Source organism: Podarcis pityusensis (assembly GCF_964106645.2).
Source record: "Podarcis pityusensis genome assembly, chromosome: 12".
NCBI lineage: Eukaryota > Metazoa > Chordata > Lepidosauria > Squamata > Lacertidae > Podarcis > Podarcis pityusensis.
The window spans coordinates 5,106,585-5,134,277 of record NC_138037.1 but is presented as its reverse complement, the minus strand read 5'-3'; the positions used below and the strand labels follow the sequence as shown (position 1 = coordinate 5,134,277).

Here is a 27,693-nt window from a genome sequence, read left to right as displayed (position 1 = left end):
TGAACCACAGCTTGGGTCTGGTCATATGCTGCACGGTGCTTAGTTCCGTCTTCGGGCTGGTAAGTCACACAGGTTTAAGGTTTCTTTCTATGTTTTCTTCCTCTTTTGGCAGGCTCCCTTTTTGAGCAATTGTTTCCAACGACAGGAGCAATTTCCTTTCTGACTAACGACGTGAGCTGTGTAAAAAACAACAACAACTTTGCGCTGCCTTTAAACAACGAAAAAAAAACCCAAACTCTGCTAAATGCATATTTTTGTTGGTTGCTATTTACAAGCGTGTCTGAATTGCTTGGCGTCAGTGGTTTCCAGTGTGAAATAACAGAACCGTTCTTTCCTCCCGAACAGCTTCCATATACAGATGCCCAGCACCATCCTTTTAAAAATAATAATAATAAAACAACCTTTGTGAGTAAGCTGCTAACAAACAGGACACCTTTGGTTCCTTATACCTGCATTTTTGCAACTCTTTCCTTCTGTCCGGCGTCACTTGAAAGTCTGTGCATAGCTGAAGCTGTTCCGACAGGAGACACCAGCTGTAAATGTTTCGTGTTTCCTACCCTAGAAGCAATTGACAGCAGCAACTTTCATAGAGATGGAAAAGGAGGCTTATTTCGCTTTTCAGTTTTAAAAGTTGCAGTGGTAGCGGCAGCTGAATCTGGGGTAGAAACTTGACTTTCAGGGCTCCGTCCTTGCCTTCTGCTGAGAACCACCAGCTGCCCCTTTAAAGTTCACTAAACTTTGGGAAAGATGGAGAAATGCTTGCGGGATTTGCCTGGCCTTGCCATTCATGGTACATTTGAAAAGACTTTAAGGGTCTGTTTGCTGTCCAGAACAAAAGTCCATCGCAAATATGTGTTAAATGTGTATTTTGCTGTTCCCGTGTCTGACAGCCAAAGGGTTTTGATCTTCTCGATAATTTTACGGTTTTTTTAAAAGCACATTATGGCCAGTCTTCACAACCACCCTGCAAGGCTGGGTTTGTTTTGCAGATGGGAGAGACCTGGTACTCAGCCTGCAGCCTGAAAGTCATTTCTTGGGGAGTAAATCTCCCAGAACACCATGGGACTTAGTCCCGAGTAACCACATATAGGGTAGGAATTGTACAGAAAATAAGTCCCGCTGGATCCAACGGAACATGCTAAATAGGATCAGGTTGCAAGAGCAAATCAACCTTGAACGGTTGCAGGCAGGCCGTAGTTCTGCGGTAGAGAACACGCGCTGCAAACGGGTTCAATCCATGCTGTCTCTTGTTCAAAAAAGACCTCAGGCAGTGGATATGTTGCTCATCTGCCTTCCCAGGTTGGTGGGATTTCTGCCACACATCTGCACCAGATCTGAAAGCTGGAGAAGGAAGCAGGAGGGTTGTAAGAATTCTGCTACAGCTGAAAAATTCACCAAGTGCTTAACAGCACACGATAGGAATCTAGCCCGTATCGCAAAGCCACCAGTAGGTTATCCCCTGGTATCAACCTGCTAAGCAGTGAGAATGCCATTACCGCTCATCAAGTATAGATACTTTCTGCAATGTACCCCTGTAGCACTATACTGTTAAAGGTGGAAGTGGTGGGAAAACACACCTGGGTACTGTTTTGCAAAGAAGCATCTTCTCCCTGGTGTTAAACTCAGGCTCTGCTCCAGAATCCTTCTGATCCGTACGGTCGCAGGGATAGAAATCACTGCTTCTGGGTTTGCTTCATTCGATCTCGTCTCCCTAAGCAGGACATCCTAGACCTGTGTCTGAAAAGAGGCAATGGGATTTTATATATATATTTTATATATATATATATATATATATATATATATTAAAAAGCATCTTTGAAGATCGTAGGGGAGAAGAATTGTTGTCCATAGTCTTAACATGCTCATCCTGATGTTACCTCTGATAGGCAGTTATTGTAGGGGACTGTATTTTAAATACCAGTTTGCTCCAGAATTTACAGGCAAATTAAATGTGTTTATATTGTGGGCAGCGGGAGCTCTGTATGTTTGGGGCAATGATGTCTCTGCAGATATTCCGGGGCAGTAATGATTGGTTGCACCCCTACATTTAGAACTTCCTCGCCCAGCAAAAGTTAACACATTTGGGCACCTCCGGAAGGTTAGCCCCAAACAATCCATTTTGAAGAAGGCTTTTGTTTTGAGAAAACCTTTATACCGCTAGGAAAATGCTCTGCAAATTGCTGGTTTTAATGATGGCTTATTTTATATCGCAGGAGATGTTTTGCAAGCACCTTTGGGTGAATGGCCAGGAAGCAACCTAGAAACCCAGCGAATAATTTTTTTTAAAAGATGATCACTTTCAGCTCTCTGAAAAAAATGATGGCCTTACCTCTCACCTGAAACTTTCCCGAGAGAAAGCTGTGCCCACCTTTTTCTGAGAAAAGAGATCCCATAGCCTCTGGGGCTTTATCTTTCTGGTGTTTGAAATCCTCGCTTCACAGTATGTCCTCCTTCTTTGCAAAGAATAGGAAACGCATTTTTCGTAGGCGCTGACAACCTTTGTCAGCTTTCACTAAATCTCAGACTTTGACTAGCATGTGTGTCTTAATAGATACATGCACACATGCAGCTAGAACATATTGTTGCCTGCCGCCCCAATCTCTGAGCAGTTCGGGATGTCAGGAGTTCCAGGTGAACTTACTCAGGACCCGTGTTACCTTTTGGAAATGGGGCACAGGAGAGTCTGTGGTGTCTTTTTGATACGTGGTTTATTTACACACATAGGCGCCCTGAGCCTACGATGGAAGGCTGCACAGCAGAGTCTTGGTTCTCCCATAGACACAGCCCTGGATTCAGACAGGCACCAGCCCTTGTGCTTTCTTTTTCGGCAGCTTGCTACTTTACCTCTGTGTTAATAAAGGTAAAGGTAAAGGGACCCCTGACCATTAGGTCCAGTCATGGCCGACTCTGGGGTTGCAGCGCTCATCTCGCTTTATTGGCCGAGGGAGCCGGCGTACAGCTTCCAGGTCATGTGGCCAGCATGACTAAGCCGCTTCTGGTGAACCAGAGCAGCACATGGAAACGCTGTTTACCTTCCTGCCGGAGCGGAACCTATTTATCTACTTGCACTTTGAGGTGCTTTCAAAGTGCTAGGTTGGCAGGAGCAGGGACTGAGCAACGGGAGCTCACCCCGTCGCAGGGATTCAAACCGCCGACCTTCTGATCGGCAAGTCCTAGGCTCTGTGGTTTAACCCACAGTGCCACCCGCGTCCCTTACCTCTGTGTTACATCACTCCTAAACTCTCTAAGCTTCTAGCTGACATTGCTTCTCATCCTCTCTACTGTAAGCTGTTGGCCCCGCACATTTGCCATAATTCCTTTGATCCTCTGTTGTGCTAATGGCACATTACCGAAGGCTATCACATTACACTGGCTTAATTAGCTTTAAACACAAGCTGATTCCAGAGGATTTAGAAATGTCTAGTACACAGCTTAATCCAGTTTTAACACCCGAAGCCTTAATTAAATTCTAACACCTTCTAGACCCAGGAATTTAGGGTGCCCAGCACCCACCAACTACTGAGGGTGCGGACCTTTAATCTCCAGCCTCTTTCATCGGAAACCTTTCTAGGTCCTATGCACATTTAACATGGTACTAGGTCTCATTGTGCACAACAGGGTTTATTTTTAAGCAGGCAGTTACAGGACGGAATTGTTAACTTAGCAAAATTCTTCCTGGCGTGTGACTTATAAATTAGTGCAGAAGGTGTAAAAGAGCGTATGATGTTTTGAAAGATAACAAAAATTGCACCGAGTGCCATCAAAATCTATCCAGCCATCATCAGAAAGGAGATCTGGATTAACTATCCATAAATATATATATTTAATTGTGGAAATGTGGGGGGGGGGGAGAAACCTGCTGCATACTTCACTGTTTGAAGGGAAATCTTATTTAATCCTCCCCCCACAAAAAAACCTGCAGGACTCTCCATATCTAGAGGCTAGGAATGCAAGACGTATACGGTATCCCTGAGAGCATGTGTGATTCATATTAGAATCCTTTTTAAAACTTTCTTTCAATTCAGGCTGGCATCCTTTCGCCAGAATAGGACCTTGCGATACTTACTATTTGGAGAGGTGCGCAGATGTGCGAGAGATTTGGCTAATCTTGTGGAACAGTGGGAACTAAGCTTGGGAAATGGTAGCAGTTTGTGGAGAGAAAGGGGAGACCAATTTGGGATGAGCGGTGTGAGCCACAGAGGAAGGAGCGCAGGGCTGGGAGCGAAGAAAACGCAGGAAACAGAGAGAGCAAGGAAACTCAAAGTTGCACACAAAAACGTTTCGCCCTCGTAGACCTGGGAAAGGTGCAGAAAAAGGACAAGCATCTTCTCCCTCTGAGCAGCGGCTGAAACACTTGAGGCTTTTGCAGCAAAGAAGAGAGGGGATTGTGATAGAATTGTATGCAACTGTTCCTGGCGGTGTGAGAGCTGTTTGTACACAATTTTGCCCGATGCAGAGAAAAGTGGAGTTTTTCTCCAACTCTTGGGGAGGAAGGCCGTCAGTGAAGTTGTGATGGTTGTGAGATTCTGGACAGACAAAAGGAAGCACTTTCCCGCCACATTGCAGAGTAGAATTATGACATTCGTCCACAGAAAGATGTAGTTATGGAAACCAAGTGAGATGGCTTTAAGAAGGACATGGAGAAGACTCTCTGTGGCTTCTCGCCACAGTGCCTATGTTCTTCCCCCACTGCAGACACTAGTTTCTGGGGCTTGCAAGTGGGGAGAGTTGCTGTCCTGCTGAGGTTCTGTTTGTGGGCTTTTCCTAGACATCTAGCTGACCACTGGGGACAAAAAGTCGGGTTAGAGGGGCTGTAGGACGGGGCTATGTATCCGTACGTCATCCAAAACCTGTTTGAAGTCCATATCGTGATACCTGTTCCATCATTTTTGACCCGGCAATATATATTAAAAAATGATGCATGTGTGTGTTGTGCAAAAATCAGTGTGGGGGGAACGGTGAGGCCAGCCAGTGCCTCTACATAGCTCCATCCTTATTTCAGACATTGTTATTTATCGGTATATTGTGATGTTTAGCTGGTGATACGGTGGTATCTCGGGTTAAGTACTTAATTCGTTCCAGTGGTCCGTTCTTAACCTGAAACTGTTCTTAACCTGAAGCACCACTTTAGCTAATGGGGCCTCCTGCTGTTGCCGTGCCGCCGGAGCACAATTTCTGTTCTCATCCTGAAGCAAAGTTCTTAACCTGAAGCACTATTTCTGGGTTAGCAGAGTCTGTAACCTGAATCGTATGTAACCTGAGGTACCACTGTATATCACAATGTTGAAAACCAAATAACGCCCAGTCCTAATAGGTCATTCGCTTGATCTAGTAGCCGGGCTTATGCTTATTATTATTTTCCAGGCAGTTGTGCTATGTAGTCCAGAAGAGTTCCTTCACAATTGATTAGAGAGACAGGGATACAATCCTTGTATTCCTAAAACTTTCTGGAGCCACAAGGAACATAGGATCATAGAATCATAGAGTTGGAAGAGACCACAAGGGCCATCGAGTCCAACCCCCTGCCAAGCAGGAAACACCATCAGAGCACTCCTGACATATGGTTGTCAAGCCTCTGCTTAAAGACCTCCAAAGAAGGAGACTCCACCACACTCCTTGGCAGCAAATTCCACTGTCGAACAGCTCTTACTGTCAGGAAGTTCTTCCTAATGTTTAGGTGGAATCTTCTTTCTTGTAGTTTGGATCCATTGCTCCGTGTCCGCTTCTCTGGAGCAGCAGAAAACAACCTTTCTCCCTCCTCCATGTGACATCCTTTTATATATTTGAACATGGCTATCATATCACCCCTTAACCTCCTCTTCTCCAGGCTAAACATGCCCAGCTCCCTTAGCCGTTCCTCCTAAGGCATCGTTTCCAGGCCTTTGACCATTTTGGTTGCCCTCCTCTGGACACGTTCCAGTTTGTCAGTGTCCTTCTTGAACTGTGGTGCCCAGAACTGGACACAGTACTCCAGGTGAGGTCTGACCAGAGCAGAATACAGTGGCACTATTACTTCCCTTGATCTAGATGCTATACTCCTATTGATGCAGCCCAGAATTGCATTGGCTTTTTTAGCTGCCGCGTCACACTGTTGGCTCATGTCAAGTTTGTGGTCAACCAAGACTCCTAGATCCTTTTCACATGTACTGCTCTCAAGCCAGGTGTCCCCCATCTTGTATTTGTGCCTCTCATTTTTTTTGCCCAAGTGCAATACTTTACATTTCTCCCTGTTAAAATTCATCTTGTAACAGAAACTGGTTACGAAAGCAAGAGCAGGGTGATGATCTACAAACTCAACTATTGTAGTGGTGAAGAGACATTGTGCTGCCCCATTGAATTTATGGGCATTGCTTCCCTCCTCCCACACTTACAATCACACATTTTTGATGTTCTGTAACTGCATGCTTGGCGCGCTTCAATTATGGTTTACTGCTGTTCCTTTGTTGTGGAAAGCGGCGGTCATTACAAGGGGGGTTATTTTCCTCCCAAATACCCTAGAAATTGTCTGGGTTGGTCTTCTTTAATTTTTCAAGGACCTGCTGAAAGATTCCAGTCAAGTTGGGCCAGGGGCAGAGTATTGGAGGGGTTTATAGCACTTGTCAGTGTTTATAAACACCAGCAACTGGGAAACATTGGCCTGCGAGCGCTCCAGTTGGAGAACAGCCTTTACCAAAGGTGTCGTGGGCTTTGAAGACACTCGAACTCAGGACGCAAGGGAGAAAGGTGCTAAGAGGAAGGCACGCTTGGCAAATCCACACCGTGATCAACTCCCGCCCGGAAACCAATGTCCCCACTGTAGAAGGATGTGTGGATCCAGAATTGGCCTCCACAGTCACTTACAGACTCACTGTTAAAACTGTGTTTATGGAAGGCAATCTCACACGGCTATGAGGGATCGCCAAAGAAGAAGAAGAAGATTGGAGGGGGTGTGTAGCCCAGGATGCCCAATTTTTTGGGGGCTGAACACAAGGTCTGAGTTAATATATCCAGTAGTACCTCGGGTTACAGACAGCTCAGGTTACAGACGCCTCAGGTTACAGACTCCGCTAACCCAGAAATAGTACCTCGGGTTAAGAACTTTGCTTCAGGATGAGAACAGAAATCGCATGGCGGCAGCGGGAGGCCCCATTAGCTAAAGTGGTACCTCAGGTTAAGAACAGTTTCAGGTTAAGAACGGACCTCCAGAACGAATTAAGGTATTAACCCGAGGTACCACTGTATAGGGACGCGGGTGGTGCTGTGGGTTAAACCACAGATCCTAGGGCTTGCCGATCAGAAGGTCGGTGGTTCAAATCCCCGCAACGGGGTGAGCTCCCGTTGCTCGGTCCCTGCTCCTGCCAACCTAGCTGTTCGAAAGCACGTCAAAGTGCAAGTAGATAAATAAGTACTGCTCCGGCAGGAAGGTAAACGGTGTTTCCGTGCACTGCTCTGGTTCACCAGAAGCAACTTAGTCATGCTGGCCACATGACCCGGAAGCTGTACGCCGGCTCCCTCGGCCAATAAAGCAAGATGAACGCCACAACCCTAGAGTTGGCTACGACTGGACCCAATGGTCAGGGGTCCCTTTACCTTTACCTTTAGCACTGTATAGGATTAAGCTGGTCAGCTGTGATCTCCCTGGAAGAAGTCACGGGAACATAGGAATTTGCCCTGTTAGTCCCTCTAGCTCAATAGTGTCTTAACTGACTGGCAGAGTTTTCGAGGTAAGAGGTTTTCCCAGCCCTACCTGAAGATGCTAGGAATTCAACCTGGTATCTTGTGCATGCAACACTTAAACAGCAACAACCTCTGCCTGCAGACAGAGTCGATCTAGCATCTCACACTTCATGGTTCTACTACCGGAGGCTGTCGTTTGTCTGCGGCATTCTGCCAGCCAGGCTTTCAGCTCTGGCTGTGATATTTTACGAGCATTGTCTCTGGAAACTCTCCACCTGTTTTCCTCAATGTCAGGGAGGGGAAACTTTCAGAGTGGTTTATAAAACAGAACTCGGAGGTGGCGCTGCCATCTCATGCGTTGATGGGAAGCTTTCGATGCAATCCTAAGCCTGTCGACTCGGAAGGGGATCGCGATGAGATGAATGGGGCTGCGTTTCTAGCAAGCAGGCTCTGAGAATTTTTTCAGACTTTGTAGCTAAGAGGATTGCCAGAACGCAGTAGCATCTGATTAAATTTTGAGGGGTGTTGCCCCCAGCTAAGAATATGTAGCAAGGGGGGGCAGGGTTACAGCACGTGAGGTGCAAAAATATCGATTTCAGTTTTTCTGATTATCATTTTTCCATTCTTGAGTTCAGCACTCCATATTAGTTTGTGATTATGGTGATGATTACTATGCAACCCATTTGACTGGGTTGCCCCATCCACTCTGGGTGGCTCCCGACAAAATATTAAAAAGACAAAAAATAAAGGCCTCGTGAAAATTCACCTGCATTTTAGCGCATGTTTATGTTAAAGGTAAAGGGACCCCTGACCATTAGGTCCAGTCGTGGCCGACTCTGGGGTTGCGGCACTCATCTTGCTTTATTGGCCGAGGAAGCCAGAGTACAGCTTCCAGGTCATGTGGCCAGCATGACTAAGCCGCCTCTGGCGAACCAGAGCAGCGCACGGAAACGCTGTTTACCTTCCCGCCCAAGCGGTACCTATTTATCTATTTGCACTTTGATGTGCTTTCGAACTGCTAGGTTGGCAGGAGCAGGGACTGAGCAACGGGAGCTCACCCTGTTGCGGGGATTTGAACCGCCAACCTTCTGATCGGCATGTCCTAGGCTCTGTGGTTTAACCCACAGCACCACCCGCATCCCCTATGTTTATGTTAGGGTTGCCATATTTCAAAAAGTGAAAAGCCACAGTAGTTTTGCTCAAAGTTGTTGAGCTACACTTCCGGATTCCGGATTTTCCCAGACCCTACTTTCAACTGCAGTATTCCGGCTATGTCCGGGAAATTCCTGGTGTATGGCAACCCTACTTTATGGTGGTGGTGGTGATGTTGTTGTTAATATTAATATTATTTAAATATGCACATATGTGTATGCAATTTGGCCTATTAGATACATTATTGCAAAGCAATTTCCCCCTAATTTTCATTCATTCATTCAGCCTTTGTTAGTGTACAGTGGTACCTTGGTTCTCAAACATAATCCATTCTGGAAGTCCGTTCCAAAGCCAAAGCGTTCCAAAACCAAGGCACGCTTTCCCATAGAAATTAATGCAAAATGGATTAATCCATTCCAGACTTTTAAAAACAAAAACCCTATAACAGCAATTTAACATGAGTTTTACTACCAAATGAGACCATGGATCCATAAAATGAAAACAATAAACAATGTACTGCAGTCACACAATCAGTCCACCAGGAGCTGAACTGGGTTCCACACAGTCACAAAAACAAAAGAGTCACAAAAACCAAAATGCAAAATAAATAGCAAAAACAGACAGACCTTAGCGTAACCCTCGAAACGGAAGTGTGGCGCTGAAATCGGAAGTGTAACACTCAAAACGGAGCACGTTCGGCTTCCGAAAGAAGTTCGCAAACTGGAACACTTCCAAGTTTGCAGCGTTTGGCTTCCAAGTTGTTTGAGTACCAAGGTGTTTGAGAACCAAGGTACCACTGTAGTCCCTAATACACTGCATATGATTTTTTTGCCAACAATACACCTTTTAATGCATGCTTTACTCTAGTCTTCACATTTCTGTACACATTAATTGCCTGGAGAACTGCATTGCAAACTTCGAGGAGGCACGAAATTGGAAGGTCCAGGTAGCGTTTCGAAAGTGCAGATCAGGGAGGTTCACCTTGAAATCAAAACTGGATTGAATTTATTCCTCCACCCCTAGTTGCAGCCTTCATTTCCTATCCAGAATCCCTGCGTGTTCACTATGGACAACCCAGCCTTGCAAACCATGCAGATCTGCTGGTCCTCTTGGGCTGCTGGTGAATCAGGATGCATTCAAGAGCTTGACTGTTGTGTCTTGTGCACATCAGATGCATTGAAACTGGCATCTCGACTCAATTCTCCTCAATGAGATGCAGCCCACAAGTCAGGTATCGCTTGCAGAACTATTTAAACTGCCCCCGCTTTAAATAAAATAAACTGAAAACAGAACGCCAAATGCAGAGTGTCATTATTTTGCAAGCAGCATGCGAGCAAGTGCCATAAACTTGTTGTTGTTGTTTAGTTGTTTAGTCATGTCCGACTCTTCGTGACCCCATGGACCAGAGCACGCCAGGCACTCCTGTCTTCCACTGCCTCCCCCAGTTTGGTGAAACTCGTGCTGGTAGCTTCAAGAACACTGTCCAACCATCTCGTCCTTTGTCGTCCCCTTCTCGCTGTGCCCTCCATCTTTCCCAGCATCAGGGTCTTTTCCAGGGAGTCTTCTCTTCTCATGAGGTGGCCCAAAGTCTTGGAGCCTCAGCTTCAGGATCTGTCCTTCCAGTGAGCACTCAGGGCTGATTTCCTTCAGAATGGAGAGGTTTGATCTTCTTGCAGTCCATGGGACTCTCAAGAGTCTCCTCCAGCACCAGAATTCAAAAGCATCCATTCTTCTGAGATCAGCCTTCTTTATGGTCCAGCTCTCACTTCCTTACATCACTACTGGGAAAACCATAGCTTTTACTATACGGACCTTTGTTGACAAGGTGATGTCTCTACTTTTTAAGATGCTGTAAGGTTGCACAATTAAAGTGCTCTGTTCCACTAGTACAACAAATCAGCTTTAAAAGAAGGGGAATATTTGCAGCTTAGAAAGCGATAGGAAAAATCTTTTTTTTTTTTTAAGGAAAATATATTGAAAAGTGTGAGGTGAACAAATGATGGCTGGAAAGATGAATGACCCCAGTGCAAGGAAAACCAGGGCGAAGGCCTCTTGTTTAATCTTCCTGCAAACAAATCAGAACGAATGTTCAATGAAGAAAGGAAATAATCTAACCTCTGCGTAAGCCTTGTGCAAGTAAATCAGGAAGAACGTTCAATAAACAGGTCATCTGGAGGAGCGTTTAGTTTGTTTAGAAATCAAGTCATATTTTCCACTTCTTTCTGCCTAATATAAATAGTTTATTGGCAGGTAGGTGTGGGGAAGAGACCTAAAAGGAAATGCAGTTTTTCCCTGACACCATCCTGGATTTCATAGGCAGAGGCTGCTGGGGTTTTTGCTAGTGTTGCCGCGATCAGTTTTTCAGCACTAATCTCTGCCCCAAACGCGAGATAGCAAATAACATTTTCCATATTTTAAAAGAAAAAACTTACAAAGGATGCCCTGGTTTCATTCTGCCTGTCTTTTGGCTGAAGATGCTCTAATAATAGCAATAATAATAATAATAATAATAATAATAGGCAAATGAATGGGGATCAACTCAGAGGGAAAGGTTCAAGAATTCAGCAGTTCAGCCAATGGAACCTCTGTCTTCTGTGACATCAGGGTAGCTCAGCCAATCACTGCCAGAGGCTTTGCCGGCACCACCATCGTACTGTCTCGTAGTACACGGACTGGGAAACAGAGCATCTTCAGTGGTTTTTGGACTCCATCTGCAATCAGCCCCAGTCAGCATGGCCAATGGCCAGGAATGATGGGAACTATAGTCTTAGTCTAGCACAGGGTTACCAGATGTCCCCGTTTCCCGGGGACAGTCCCCGGATTTGCGAATAAGTCCCCGGACAAATTCCATCCCCAGAATTCCTCTAATGTCCCCGGGAAACACAGCGGCGGCCGTCTCAGCAGCCCAGAGCGGTTGGCTCTGGCTGGCTTCAGGAGCTGCTCGGAAGTCCCCATATGATGGTGGTGCAGGAATGGGATTGGGGCTGCTCCGATGGAAAGGGAGGCATCGCACTGCCCGAGCCTCGCTGCCGCTTCCCCACCACAACCACCGAAGGACCAACGACTCAGGGGCTGCCCAGGCTCATGGAGAAAGGAGATAGACGCCTCAGAGGAAGGGGAAACGTAGCGGTTGCGGTCAAGGCGGCGGCCGCCCCTCTGCCACTGCCATCGCTGCAGCATCAATGTCCCAAACGTGTAGTATTTATTTATTTAGTGTCCCCGGATTCATGGGGTGGGGGGAAATCTGGTAATCTTAGCCTGCACCCCTGTACTGATTTCCTTGAAAGCATGCCCTCTTCAATTCACTGGGACGTAAATCTATACAAGCTATACAAACTCTGTTCTTGGAACCTCTATGGAAGGCGAGTCTACCACGTCCCGAGCAAGAACGTTCCGCTGTCGAACAGCTCTTAGTGTCAGAAAGTTCTTCCTAATGTCCTTGTAGTTTCAATTCAGTTGCACCTCATTCTCCCCTTCCTACAAAAAAAAATACTAATGCTGATTTTGCTAATTAGTCTGAATGCCAAATGAACACTCAAGGTGCACTGCTTTCAATCAAGAATACTTGACGTTTTCTCCAGTTTCCTCCACCTTGCAGGAAGGTTTGCAGTGCCAAAAACGTGTGCCTGTGTGTGTTTCTTTAAGGCAGCTTGCGCTACGCTTTATTTTCCTGGAATTAATTCCACTGGATTCCCCCCCCCCTCTCTCTCTCGTGGAAACTGGTTGGCATCCCCTTTTAATCTACATGCTGATGCAATTATTCTTCATTGCTGCTGCTCTTACTCCCATCCTACTTTCTAATTATAGCTGAAGTTATTATGGGTTTAACTGCGCCTGAATAAGACCGTCGTGAAACTTGAGTTTGCCTCGAGCTTAAATTAAACTGAGAATCTCCCATTGGGGTGGGGACCCACACATTCAATCATCCACTGAGAGTCCAGGCATAGGCAAAATCCAGCCCTCCAGATGTTTGGGACTACAGTTCCATCATCCCTAGCTAACAGGACAAGTGGTCAGGGAAGATGGGAATTGTATTCCCAAACATCTGGAGGGCCGGAGTTTGCCTATGCCTGGTTGAGACCATTTCCATGAGATAGGAAGAAGGGAAGGTGACTTAATTCGCATCTCCCTTGACCAACACCTACCAATCCGGGACAGGACTTCTTTTCTCTTTAGGGGTATTAATAATAATAATAATAATAATAATAATAATAATATATTTATACCCTGCCCATCTGGCTGAGTTTCCCCAGCTACTCTGGGTGGCTCCCAATCAAGTCTTAAAAACAATACAGCATTAAATATTAAAAACTTCTCTAAACAGGGCTGCCTTCAGATGTCTTTTAAAAAGAAGATAGCTGCTTATTTCCTTCACATCTGAAGGGAGGGCGTTCCACAGGGCGGGCGCCACTACCGAGAAGGCCTTCTGTCTGGTTCCCTGTAACCTCACTTCTCGCAATGAGGGAACCACCAGAAGGCCCTCGGAGCTGGACCTCAGTGTCTGGGCAGAACGATGGGGGTGGAGACGCTCCCTCAGGTATACAGGACCGAGGCCGTTTAGGCTTTAAAGGTCAGCACCAACACTTTGAATTGTGCTTGGAAACGTACTGGGAGCTAATGCAGATCTCTCAGGACTGGTGTTATGTGGTCCCGGCGGCCGCTCCCAGTCACCAGTCTAGCTGCTGCATTCTGGATTAATTGCAGTTTCCGGGTCACCTTCAAAGGTAGCCCCACGTAGAGAGCGCATTGCAGTAGTCCAAGCAGGAGATAACCAGAGCATGCACCACTCTGGCAAGACAGTCCGCAGGCAGGTAGGGTCTCCACACCTCCATTTCCCTCCCTGACTTCCCCCCAGGGAAACTCAGGCTTTAGCATTGAACAGTGTTAGAAATTCCCCAGGCGTGTTTTGCGACAGACGTGGTTCCAGTTGCAACCACATGCCTAGTCCACAATCGGAACAAAACAACAACAAACCTATGGCTACATGAAACATGCTCAATAAACACACAAGACGTAAGCGGCTGTACTTTTGAATAAATGAGGTATACTATTCATTGTATCAAATTGTAGATTTCAGCGGACGTCTCATAAAGTTCAACGAAAAAAGCAGAAGACCCAGTGGATCAGTTCATTCTCTGATCAGTTCATGCATAAGGTCCATACATGTATAAGTGTCTATTCCACCTGTCTGTTCATAGAGTCCAATAATCCACATGAAGGGTGGTTGCAGTTCCACAGAATCCTTTCACAGAGCCTAAGACAAGGATTTCCGGAATATTAGCCTTGTTTCACCATCCTAGGCTTCATCAGTAGAAAAGGCTCAGGTAATGCAAATAAATACAATATTGTAATCTCACACATTTTTACAGCAAAATTAATATAAAAAACCACCTAGGATGGCGAAACACGGCTAATATTCCGGAAATCAGCAAAGAATGGGTAGAGTAAGTGTTTTAAAGGACTGTTGTTGGATGAGGTATGGTGAGGTGCTGGGGTTGCAGAAGGTGGTTGGCTTGTGAATAAACAGCTAAGATGACATATATTTCTTATACAGTGGTACCTCGGGTTAAGAACTTAATTCGTTCTGGAGGACCGTTCTTAACCTGAAACTGTTCTTAACCTGACGTACCACTTTAGCTAATGGGGCCTCCTGCTGCTGCCGTGCGATTTCTGTTCTCATCCTGAAGCAAATTCTTAACCTGAGGTACTATTTCTGAGTTAGCGGAGTCTGTAACCTGAAGCGTCTGTAACCTGAAGTGTCTGTAACCTGAAGCGTCTGTAACCTGAAACGTCTGTAACCCGAGGTACCACTGTATAAGGGGTGCGCTAATGGAAATATTCCTACAGACTCTTTTGCATCTGTGCTGGTATGCATTACTGAATAAAGTCTGACTAATCTCCACGTGGTCGCAGTTGGATCCACTTCAGTCGCAAAACAAAAACCCTAAAACAGCAATTTAACGTGAATCTTACTATCTAACGAGACCATGGATCCATAAAATGAAAGCAATAAACAATGTACTGCAGTCACACAATCAATCCATCAATAGCTGAACTGGGCTCCACACAGTCAGAAAAACAAAAAGAGCCACAAAAGCAAAAACGCAAAAGAAATAGCAAAAACAGACAGAGCTCAGTGTAACCGTCAAACGGAAGTGTGGCGCTCACATCGGAAGCGTAACACTCAAAATGAAGCACGTTCGGCTTCCGAAAAAAGTTCGCAAACCGGAACACTTACTTCTGGGTTTGCAGTGTTTGGGTTCCAAGTTGTTTGAGTACCAAGGCATTTGAGAACCAAGGTACCACTGTATCTAGAATATTGCCTGGTGCTGGAGAGAAGGAGTGAAACGGCTCACAGCTTCACGCCCAGCTCATTTCGCTTCCAGAAAGATCTGGCTGGCTTCTGCTGGGAGCCGAATGAACTGATCGAGCAAGACGTTTCCTACTGTCTTATGATATGTTTTTGATACGCATGCCTGAGAGATGAATGTCCGACTTTGTTTGCAGCGGATTCGGCAGGAGGGAGGTGTGAATCTCCCCTCTTTCCGCGGGGATTCCTTGCACATTTTAGAACGCTCGTAGGCTACGGAGGTGAACGGTTTTCACGGGTATTTTAGCAGTGCAGTCATACCTTGGTTTTCAAACAGCTTAGTTCTCGGACGTTTTGGCCCCTGAACGCCACAAGCCTAGAAAGGACTGTTCCGGTTTGCGAACTCTTTTTGGAAGCCAAATGGAAGCTCCTGCAGCCAATCAGAAGCTGAGCTTTGGTTTCTGAACGTTTTGGAATCCAAATGGACTTCCGTTTGACTTCCAAGGTACGACTGCACTCAAAACACTGCTGGATAGTGTCATTTCATTGTTTTGTGGACCTGCAATACAGTACGTTTCCGAGCACAATTCAAAGTGTTGGTGCTGACCTTTAAAGCCCTAAACGGCCTCAGTCCTGTATACCTGAAGGAGCGTCTCCACCCCTATCGTTCTGCCCGGACACTGAGATCCAGCACCGAGGGCCTTCTGGTGGTTCCTTTATTGCAAGAAGTGAGGTTACAGGGAACCAGACAGAGGGCCTTCTCGGTAGTGGCGCCCACCCTGTGGAACACCCTCCCTTCAGATGTGAAGGAAATAAGCAGCTATCCTATCTTTAAAAGACATCTTAAGGCAGCCCTGTTCAGGGAAGTTTTTAATATTTAACACTGTACTGTTTTTAACACTTGATTGGGAGCCGCCCAGAGTGGCTGGGGAAACTCAGCCAGATGGGCAGGGTATAAAAAATAAATTATTATTATTATTGTTTCGAAGCCTGTTGGATCCTTCAGAGCACTTACACCTACAGCTGTGTGATTTCTGCCCATCCCCTACTCTCAAATACAGAAAATGCATTGCAGGGTTAGTCTAGATGAGCCTTGGGTTCCCTTCCAACTCCATCAAATACAAAATCCATGAAGAGCTTGCAGCTTGCAGCTGGTTTAATTGTTTGTTGCCTTTGCAGATACTGTAGCAAACTTTCCCTAATGTTTCTTTGAAATGTATCTCCCTTTAGGGTTTTCTGTTCATTTGTTAAATCCCCAGTGTTTGAAGGGTGGGTGGGTGGGGTGGGGGGCTTCTGGTGGGCTATTGTTGCTTAAAGCTGACAAAAAGGAGATTTACTAAAATAAATAAAAACATGTAGAGCTGGCTGGCAGAAAGCAATAAATGGGTGGAGGAATCAGTACCTGCCTGAAGTCCAAACGATTACCGGTGCGCTGTTAGTAATTGAATTAGAGTCAGGCATTGTCAGCCCTGCTGTAAGAAAAATTGAATCTGAAATCCTGGGAGAATATTAAACACGGGTGGGGGCAGGGAGAGAAAGAGAAGATAATCTCGGAAAATAGCAATTGTCTCACACACACACACACTCAATGCGTAGGCCGCGTTTTCGAAATCCGCTTTGAATATTTAACCAGAGGTGTGAATAATTCAGGTCACCAGTGCTGGTTTCACTTACACAATAGAGGAAATAAATCCATCCCCTTCTGTTAGTGTATTGTATCTGTGCCATGTATAGGTGTCTGTGTAACGTATAATTAGGCATAATGTAAATACAGTGTTCTCGAAGCTACCAGCATGAGTTTGACCAAACTGCGGGAGGCAGTGGAAGACAGGAGTGCCTGGCGTGCTCTGGTCCAGGGGGTCACGAAGAGGCGGACACGACTAAACAACAAAAATAATGTATGGGGTGTTAGGGGAGGGGTAGTACCTCTGGTGGGACGCAGGCGGTGCTGTGAGTTAGGACTTGCTGATCAGAAGGTCGCGGTTTGAATCCCCGCAACGGGGTGAGCTCCTGTTGTTCGGTCCCAGCTCCTGCCAACCTAGCAGTTCGAAAGCACGTCAAAGTGCAAGTAGATAAATAGGTACTGCTCCGGCGGGAAGGTAAACAGCGTTTCCGTGCGCTGCTCTGGTTTTGCCAAAAGAGGCTTAGTCATGCTGGCCACATGACCCAGAAGCTGTATGCCGGCTCCCTCAGCCAAGAAAGCGAGATGAGCACCGCAACCCCAGAGTCGTCCACGACTGGACCTAATGGTCAGGGGTCCCTTTACCTTTACTAGCACCTCTGGTGGGGAACACATCCTGTTCCTTCTGGGGCAGTTTGTCCACCTTTGGTCTACACCCTGCACTCAGCTCTCACCTTGCAGATAAGCGGGGAGACACCTGTAATAGTACCTACTGCATTTTGCTATCATTATGTCTATGCCTTGATGTTGTGCCTGTCCTGCTGTGCCATGGCCTGGGGCAAGTCCTGTTTGTGTGTCTGGGTCTGACTCTAAACTGGCAAGAGTCAGGGGAAGAGACTGTGGGTTTTTACACAGCTAGCATGGAGATAGTAGATTTTTCTGTACCTATGTATCTTTACTGCAGAGACTTGAAGTCGATAGTAGATAGCAGCATTTAGCTTTGTCTTGTGTCTGGAAACAATAAACACTTTGTTACTTTGAAATGTACAGGGGAGGATTTTTTATAAAGATTTGAGGAGCGAGGCTATTACTCCTCTATTATTGCCCATGACTGGTCACTCAACCATTGCCTACAATGTCCTTTATTTCAGCGGATCAAGATTATCAGGTGACAGCAGAAACTGCAAGGTTTTTAGCGGGGGCAATTAGAATAAGATCTATTATTTGATGTAAACCCTCAAAATGTAGTTTCTATACTTATGTTTTTACCTCTATCTTCAGTACCTTTTTAATTTATTTTTTCGCTATGGCTAGTGGCTGATTTTGCTTCCTTCGCAGTCTCTCAATATTCTATGCTGCATATTATGGGGTTCCTCCTCCTTCGCCTATGAGGCCGAAAGGTCTGCCTCAATTGCCTCCTGGGCTTTGTGAGCCATATACAGTGGTACCTTGGTACTCAAACGCCTTGGTTCCCAAACACCGAAAACCCAGAAGTAAGTGTTCTGGTTTTCAAGCGTTTTCTGGAAGCCGAACGTCCGATGTGGCTGTCGGCTATTGTTTCCGGGGCGCCTGCACCAATCAGAAGCCGTGCCTTGGTTTTTGAACATTTCGGAAGTCAAACGGACTTCCGGAATGGATTCAGTTCGAGAACCAAGGTACCAGGGTATTTGGCGTTTTTGGTTTTGCTATTTATTTTTGCGTTTTTGAGGCTTTTTCGGTTCATTTGTTTTTGTGACTGTGTGGAACCCAGTTCAGCTATTGATTGATGGATTGTGTGACTGCAGTACATTGTTTATTGCTTTCATTTTATGGACCAGTGGTCTTGTTAGAGAGTAAAATCCGTGCTAAATTGCTGTTTTAGGGGTTGTTTTTAAAAGCCTGGAACAGATTAATCCGTTTTCCATTACTTTCTATGGGAAAGCGCGCCTTGGTTTTGGAACGCTTGGTTTTGGAACGTGTTATGTACTGAAGTTCTCACCCTGCGCCAGCAGGGGGATACTGTAGATAGTTTTCACTCAGATCCACATATGCAAATAAGGGATTGAAAGTGACATTCAGTGATTGGATAGTTACAGAAAGTTGTTACAGTTGCGTTGTAGTGGAGCTCTATTTAAGCAGGCTGGCTGAACCCTTCAATTCAGTTCTGTTCTGGCCTGTGAATAAACAAGAGCTGTTTGAAGAATCGCTGTGTTGTCTGCTATGTTCACCCACAACTTAACAGAACAGGCTTCCGGAAGGGAATAAGTTTGAGAACCAAGGTACCACTGTACTGCGATACCCTGCAAATACATCACAGACAACCTCCATAGACTCCAACTCCCATCATTCCCAGGGAGCGTGGCCGATTGCCACGTGAGTCGTCACCTACAACCTCTCGAACGCCCCATGTTGACTATTCCAGGATGCAAGCGCAAAGCTAGATCTGATCTGCTGCAGGCCTTAAGAGCTTTGTTCAGGAGCAGAGGGAAATGTCAGAACTGCCCTTGCAAAAGCATCTCACGAAGCCGTTGCTTCGTACAACCCATCCTGCCGCTGTTGCGTGTCACACGACACAGCGCATGAATAAGCCTTAATTATCCCATCATATGACTCTTTGGTTCGCTCTCTGCCTCATTTCCAGTCATCGCTCCTTGCCTCTCGCTCTCCACGGCCTTCCGCCGCTCGCCGCAATTAACTCTGTTTGCGTCTCTTGTGTCTTTCCATTCCTCAGATCGCTTTCTGCTCTGGGGCTCCTGACTTTTGCCTCCCTGCAAAAACCGCAGGATGAGCCAGGAGGGTGGCGAAAGCCGAGACGTTTCCCCCGTAGATCCATCGGCTGAGTCAGACCAGAGTTCGAGAACGCATGTCAGCCCAGCGACAGGGAGAGAGAGAGGGCACAGCTGGGCTGGAAGGGTATTGTGGCCTGCAGAGAGTCCCAGGGGCCAGATCAAAAGCCTGGGAGGGCTACATATGGCAGCTAGGCTGGGGGTCCTTGACCCCGGTTCTAAGAGCCAAGCAGATTTTTGTGTTTGTTTATTCTGGAAAATATATAATAATTTATTATTTATACCCCGCCCATCTGGCTGGGCTTCCCCAGCCACTCTGGGCGGCTTCCAACAAAATATTAAAATATAATAATGCATCAAACATTAGAAGCTTCCCTGAACAGGGCTGCCTTCAGATGTCTTCTAAAAGTCTGGTAGTAGTTGTTCTCTTTGACATCTGGTGGGAGGGCATTCCACAGGGCGGGTGCCACCACCGAGAAGGCCCTCTGCCTTGTTCCCTGTAACTTGGCTTCTCGCAGGGAGGGAACCGCCAGAAGGCCCTGGCGCTGGACCTCAGTGTCTGGGTTGAACGATGGGGGTGGAGACACTCCTACAGATATACTGGACTGAGGCCGTTTAGGACTTTGAAGTTTAGCACCAACACTTTGAATTGTGCTCGGAAACGTATTCTTATTTTATTAATACAGTGGTACCTCTTCTTACGGATGCGATCCGTTCCGGGGTGCCGTTTGCACCCTGAAAAGTCCGTAAGTAGAGCGCCGCTTCTGCACGTGCATGTGCCGCAATAGAGCACTCCTGTGCATGCGCGAAGCACACAGATCGTTCCTGCACATGCTCAAAGTGGCGAACCTGGAAGTCAACACTTCCAGGTTTGCCACGTTCGTAACCTGAAAAAATGCAACGTGAAGCAAACGCAACTCAAGGTATGGCTGTATACCACTCGACTGTAGGAAGAAATCTCAAAGCAGCTTGCAGAAACGATCAAACAAGGAAGCTGTCGCTAAAAAGTTTGCAGCCATAAGTTAAAACATGCGGAAAGTTGGAGCCGCAACAGAATAGACTAAAGCAAAACAAAAACTCCCTATAAACGTCCAAATAGGCTTGTTGAAAGAAAATCACCTCCAGCAGGCTCCAAAAAGAATACAGTGGAGACGCCTTCCTGGCATGAAGTGGCAGGGAGTTCCAAAGTTCCACTGCTGCCAGGCTTGGGGTTTCATTGAACTACAGTTCCCATCATGCCCTGCCAGCATGGCCAATGATGTGGGATGATGGGAGACCGCTATTTGGAGACTGTTATATACTGAGTTGAATATACTGAGTTCAGAATGCAGCAGTCTGATTGGTCCTAGAAGAATAGGATTCAGAATGCAGTAATCTGATTGGTCCTAGAACAATAGGATCCAGAATGCAGCAGTCTGATTGGTCCTAGAACAATAGGATTCAGAATGCAGCAGTCTGATTGGTCCTAGAACAATAGGGTCCAGAATGCAGCAGTCTGATTGGTCCACAGGAGCCACCCAATCCAGCTCCAGGTGGAAGTGAATCCGCAACCTGATTGGCCTACAGGAGGATCCCAGAATTAGCCAGTCACGTGGGGCCCATTGTGTAAATAATGTATATAAAGCAGACATTTCAGGGGAACTTCCATTCCTCCTCACTACTCTGAGCTGAATAAAGAGCATGAAATCCACGCTCAACTCTGAGTATATTTCAGAGACGCGCCTGGTAGTCTCCCCCCTGGTAAAAGTCTTTGCCAGACTCCTCTGCTCAAGGAAGTAAAGGGTTCGCCCTGGGACTTTCCTGCCTCCCCACCTCTTGTAGGGCGCTGAGTTTCTCCTATCGATTGGGAACCAAGCCGCCAGAACTTTGACTGCTGGCCTCCGGGTCCGCTGATGTCTTATCTTTGCACGGAACCGAGACGGAGGTTCAAGGAGGGCGAGGGGGTCAGCAAGGGCACGTAGACCTTATCCACCTGTGGGCTGAGTCAGCGCCTTGCAAAGGCCTGCAAGATAAAAGATGTCGAGGAGGCCCGACTCAGCACAAGCCGTGCCAAACAGCCTGCCTCTCTCTGGCTGCTGGCCAAGCCTGGGTCAATTGAATGCAGGCTCTTCGGCGAAGGAGATGGAAGGTGGTGGTCATTTGTATTTGTGTGTGTTGAGGTGGCATGCCCTCCGAGTGTCCTGGAGGGTATATAGGTAAAGTATAGGTAAAGGGACCCCTGACCATCAGGTCCAGTCGTGGCCGACTCTGGGGTTGCGGCACTCATCTCGCTTTATTGGCCGAGGGAGCCGGCGTACAGCTTCCGGATCATGTGGCCAGCATGACTAAGCCACTTCTGGCGAACCAGAGCAGCGCACGGAAACGCCGTTTACCTTCCTGCCAGAGCGGTACCTATTTATCTACTTGCACTTTGACGTGCTTTCGAACTGCTATGTTAGCAGGAGCAGGGACCGAGCAATGGGAGCTCAACCTGTTGCAGGGATTCGAACCGCCAACCTTCTGATCGGCAAGCCCTAGGCTCTGTGGTTTAACCCACAGCATGACCCGCATCCCGGAGGGTATATGCTATATGGTAATTTATGGACCTAATGGGTATCTAGAGCCAATTGCCCATGTTGCCATACAACCAGTCCATGCAGAATGTCAGCACCCTATATAGAGAAATGAGCAAACCAGTGATATTTTAGGGAGCAGGCTAGCAGGCGGGGCCCATTACTTACACCATAGGAGCCTACACAACACAAAACACTGTTGCTGTATGTAGGTTTTATTTTATTTGTTATATTTTGGAAATATACACCCAGGTTTTTCCCCCTTTACAGTGGTACCTCGAGTTACTAACGCCTCAGGTTACAAACGCTTCAGGTTACAAACTCCGCTAACCTGGAAGAGTTACCTCGAGTTGAGAACTTTGCCCCAGGATGAGAACGGAAATCGTGAGCCTGCGGCGCAGCGGCAGCAAGAGGCCCCATTAGCTAAAGTGGTACCTCAGCTTAAGAATAGTTTCAGGTTAAGAACGGACCTCTGGAACGAATTAGGTTCGTAACTAGATGCACCACTGTAATTTTTTGGCGGGGGGGCAAGAGAGTGGAGCCGTAAGCTATAGCTTGTTTAGCTTATATGTAAATCCGACACTGGTTAAGAAGCATTTATTTAGGGGACCGCCTCTCCTGGTCTGCCCCGCAGAGGACCTTAAGGTCCATGAATAATCATAGTTTAGAGGTCCCGGACCCTAAGGAAGTCAGATTATCCTCCACCAGGGCCTTCTCAGTGATGGCTCCGACCTGGTGGAATGCTCTGTCCCATGAGACTAGGGCCCTGCAGGATTTAACTTCCTTCCACAGGGCCTGTAAGACAGAGCTATTCCACCTGGCTTTCAATTTGAACTTAGCCTGATCTCTTATTCCCCTTCCTTCCTTCCCTCCCCCTCCCCTTTTTATGAAGATTACCCGCTCTGGGATCCCACAGCTAATTCTCCCCTGGTCTCCTCGCTGGCCCAAATAGGACTAATTTAGTCAGCTAGCCCTGGTGATCATCTCATGTTTATTGGATGGCTTTCCCCTAAATATATTCTGAACTTTGAATTTTATTGTTATTCATGTTTTTATACTGTAGTTTATGCTGTTTTTTGTTGCATCAATGAAGTGTTTTAAATTTGTTGTTAGCTGCCCTGAGCCCGGTTTTCTGAACCGGGAAGGGCGGGGTATAAATAAAAATTTATTATTAATTTTTTATTATTGCTGCCTCCATGGATGGGGACATCCTTGGGCAAAGCTTCTACCTGGGGCAGCTGTTGAGAAGCCTGCGCTCTGGAGACTGACAAGCGAACAGCAATGGTGAGGAAGGTAGTAGAACAGAGCCATGATATTGAATGCTTTGCTGATAGGGATGCCCTCCCTATCTCAGATTCTCCAGCTGGCCCCGTGCAATATGTGCGGTGATATTCCACGCATTCCTAGCAAGATCAGCCTGTGAGGTCGCAGCTTTTAAATCTTTCACCAGCACTGACATCACTTTCATGGCGCCAGGCCAGGACCTTGGACCAAGTGTGTTTCCCTGCCAGCCAGCGAACGAGGAACGTCCACGGAGAATCTAGTTTCTGACTCTATGGGTATTTTGGTCACAGGGCCTGGGCAGTAGTCATGCAGGGTTGAACCAGCAGGGGGAGCCCTTCAGAAGTGTGCAGCCATGGAATCATAGAGTTGGGTGGGACTCCAAAGGTCATCCAGTCCAACCCCCTGCAATGCAGGAATGTTGGGTTGTCACCTTGCCTGGTTAGGAACATATGAAGGCTCCAGCAGGATCAGGCCAGAGGCCCATCTAGTCATCAATCCTCATCTCTCTGCCGATCCCTCATAGCCGAAAAAGATTGTCTTCCATAAACACGGTTTTAACAATGAGTCCGGAAGTGACTGTGGAGGCCAATTCTGGATCCACACGTCCTTCCACAGTGGAGACATTGGTTTCCGGGCAGGAGTTGATCACGGTGTGGATTTGCCAAGCGTGCCTTCCTCTTAGCACGTTTCTCCCTTGCGTCCTGAGTTCGAGTGTCTTCAAAGCCCATGACAGCTTTGGAAAAGGCTGTTCTCCAACTGGAGCGCTCGCAGGCCAGTGTTTCCCAGTTGTTGGTGTTTATACGACATTTTTTAAAGATTTGTTTTGAGACAGTCTTTAAACCTCTTTTGTTGACCATCAGCATTACGCTTACCATTTTTAAGTTCGGAATACAGTGGTACCTTGGGTTACAGACGCTTCAGGTTACAGACTCCGCTAACCCAGAAATAGTACCTCTGGTTAAGAACTTTGCTTCAGGATGAGAACAGAAATCGCGCGGCGGCAGCGGGAGGCCCCATTAGCTAAAGTGGTACCTCAGGTTAAGAACAGTTTCAGGTTAAGAATGGACCTCCAGAACGAATCAAGTTCTTAACCCGAGGTACCACTTTAGAGTAGTTGCTTTGGAAGACGATCATCAGGCATCCGCACAACATGACCAGTCCAGCGACGTCAATGTTGAAGAATCATTGCTTCAACACTGGTGACTTTTGCTTCTTCCAGTACACTGGCCTTAGTTCGCTTCCCTTCCCAAGTGATCTGTAAAAAATTTTGGAGACACTGTTGAGAGAATCTTTTGAGGAGTTGGGGAATAGGGGCCTCCTGACAACTCTCAGCACCGTTAACAACAGATCCCAGAATCATTTGGGGGAAATCATGACTGTTTGAAGTGGTATCATTGGGTTCAAATGTATGGCATGCTTGTGGCCTTCTTACCCCCATGGGAGAAAGAGGAGAACTGGTCGCGAGGAATGTTGGTTTGAGTCCAGCCCACCCAAGGAGGACACCGAAAGGATGTGTCCATGATATGGTGACTCATTTCCCAGAGCTTAGCATGTCAGTGACCAAGAGTTCCCAAGAGCTTTGACCAACCCAGAAGTTGTGCCAACATCAGAGTCTCTTTGTGGTGGGTTCCTAGAATAACCAACAATCCTATTTCATCTCCCATCGGCTCAAGCAATCTTACCCAACAAAGTGGAAAGCCGGAAGGTTCAGGACAGATACCACCAGGGCTGTCTTAAGCATATGCGCCGCTAGGGTGCAAAGATCCGCCCCCCCCAGTTGCCCAGTCCCAGGCATGCAGGAGGGCGGAGCTAGGTGGCCACCTCAGCTCCTCGCTGGCTTGGTCACCCCCGAACTCGCGGTACAGAGCCGCCCACAGAAGAAGAGCCCGTCACAACGCTCCAGCTGATGGGTGGGCGCTTCCCCGAACTCAACTCTCGGGCCCCAGACTTTTGGCCTAGCATCCCTGAGAGCCCGGTGCCCGAGTGCCCAGCACCCCTGGCGCCTATGGGTAAGATGGCCCTGGATACCATATTTTTTCTGTGCACAGTGGACGCTCGGGTCGCGAACGTGATCCGAGTGGGATGCACGTTCGCAGCCCGCAGCGTTCGCAACCCGTGTCTGCGCACGCATGGGTTGTGATTTAGCGCTTCTGCGCATGCGCGACTGGCAAAACCCAGAAGTAACCCGTTCTGGTACCTCCGGGTTTCGGCAGTCCGCAACCCAAACAAACGCAACCTGAAGTGGACGCAACATGAGGTATGACTGTATAAGACTAGGTATTTTCCCTAAAAAATAATGTCCAAAATTTGGGGGTGTCTTATACACAGCGCCAAGGGTAGACTGGCGATTGGTTGTTCCTGCGAGCAGGAGATTGTCATCGGTGTTAGGGATTTTGATTGGTGCATGCGGCAAGGACTGCTGTTGATAGGGTGGAGTTCTGGCGAACGGGCAATCAAACAGCATTTGCTGTCAGCGATTGGTCAGGCACCCCCACCCCCCCAAAAAAGCTCAACAAGTCTGGGACATGTCCCCCCCATTTTCTTAAATTGGAGTCCCCCAAAATAGGGGGTGTCTTATACACGAGGGTGTCTTATGGACGGCGAAATATGGTAAGTCCTCCTTCAGTGTGGTGTAGTGGTTAAGAGCGGTAGTCTCCTAATCTGGGGAACCGGGTTCACTTCCCCGCTCCTCCACATGCAGCTGCTGGGTGACCTTGGGCCAGTCATACTTCTGTGAAGTCTCTCAGCCCCACTCACCTCACAGAGTGTTTGTTGTGGGGGAGGAAGGGAAAGGAGAATGTTAGCCGCTTTGAGACTCCTGAAGTCGGGATATCAAATCCAAACTCTTCTTCTTCTTCTTCTTCTTCTTCTTCTTCTTCTTCTTCTTCTTCATGCAGCACAGAGGTAAACTATGGAACTCACTGCCACAGGAGGGGAGAGTTGCTCTCACGCTTGCTGGTTTCCCTCAGGCATCGGGTCGGCCACTGTGGGGACAGGATGCTGGACTGGATAGGCACCTTGGTTTGATCCTGCGGGTTCTTCTTGTGGTCTATACACCCTATCCATAGAAATGAGCAAACCAGTGATATTTAGGGAGTGTGCTGGGCCTGGGGGTTAACCTGAGCAATGCGGTCCAGGTCCGGTCCCAAATCCAGGGATACCACGAGGCGTCTGTCCGACAGGCTCAAGGCAAGAAGCCAGGCAAGGACAGGTACAGGATCTCAGGCAGGATCTAGCATACAGCCATGTTGCTCCCACAACCTGGGGCGGGGTCCGCCAGCCTTTTATCTTTGTCAGGGTAACGGCTGGTCCTGATCCCCCAGCGACTCACCTCCCTGTTTCACCCGAAGGCGAGCACTCCTCCTGCAAGTACTCAGGTCTCTCCTCCTCTCAGACCTCAGTCTCTGCAGCTCGGGAGACGTCGGTGGGTTACTGGACCCAGAGGCCGCCTCAGCCTCCCCTGACCCAACCGGTAGTGGAGCAGCTGTAAGTGATGGCCCAGCTGGAGGCAACGAGGTCATCCCCACATCTGGAGCCAGGGCAGGCTCAGGCCCCTGACTCGGCCCAGCTGGTGTTTGCTGCAGGGGAACCTGTGCAGACTGGGACTCTTCAGGATCAGGCCCCAGACTAGGTTCAGGAGATGCCTGAGGCAGAGGATCCGGTGCAGATTGAGACTCCTCAGGTTCCAAGTCCAAGTCCGAGTCCCAGGCCATCACAGAGAGCAGGCTAGCAGGCTAGCAGGCAGGGCATATCATTTACATCCTAGGAGCCTACACAACACAAAACACTGTTGCTGTACGTAGGTTTTATTTTATTTGTTTTTTATCTTATATTTTGAAAATGTACATCCAGTTGTTTTTTCCCTTTAATTTTTTTTTTTGGGGGGGGGGGGCCTTCAAGAGAGTGGAGCCCTAAGCTATAGCTTGTTTAGCTCATAAGTAAATCCGGCACTCATCTTATCAATGGCTTCTAGCGCTGCCTTTTGCGCTTGGATCCTGTTTGTGGGTTTCTTACAGGCCATGTGAGAAGAGGGTACCGGATCCGATGGGCCATTGGGCTGAGCCGGCAGCCTCGTCCTATGTTCTTAATGTGCATGTCTATGCTCTCCCTGCTTCCTGCTCTTCAGACGCATCGGCAACGTGGCTGACGAGCTGTGAGTGGAGACGTCATCGCGAGCCTCTGAATTACACTGCGGGTTTCATGCGCCCTTTGCACACTGGTTCCCTTGTTGTCCCCAGTTTGGAGCTTTCCCCCTCCCCAGAGTAGACCGCACCACCTTCCTCCTTCTCCCCCTCTGCCATTACAACCTCCAGCCCTCACCTTTCTCCTTGATGCAGCTTCGGAGAGCAGGGG

At 47.5% G+C, this 27,693-nt stretch overlaps 1 protein-coding gene and 1 long non-coding RNA gene across 3 annotated transcripts in view; both read left to right on the top strand.

Moving 5' to 3' along the window:
* Positions 1 to 27,693, top strand: part of LOC308459223 — a 207,841-nt gene that overhangs the window by 73,692 nt on the left and 106,456 nt on the right. The window lies entirely within an intron of this gene.
* Positions 7 to 27,693, top strand: part of PTH1R (parathyroid hormone 1 receptor) — a 128,346-nt gene continuing 100,659 nt past the window's right edge. The window contains exon 1 of the mRNA XM_080974258.1: positions 7 to 59. The gene's annotated coding sequence lies outside the window, so the exon portion shown is untranslated. The remainder of the gene's footprint in view (positions 60 to 27,693) is intronic.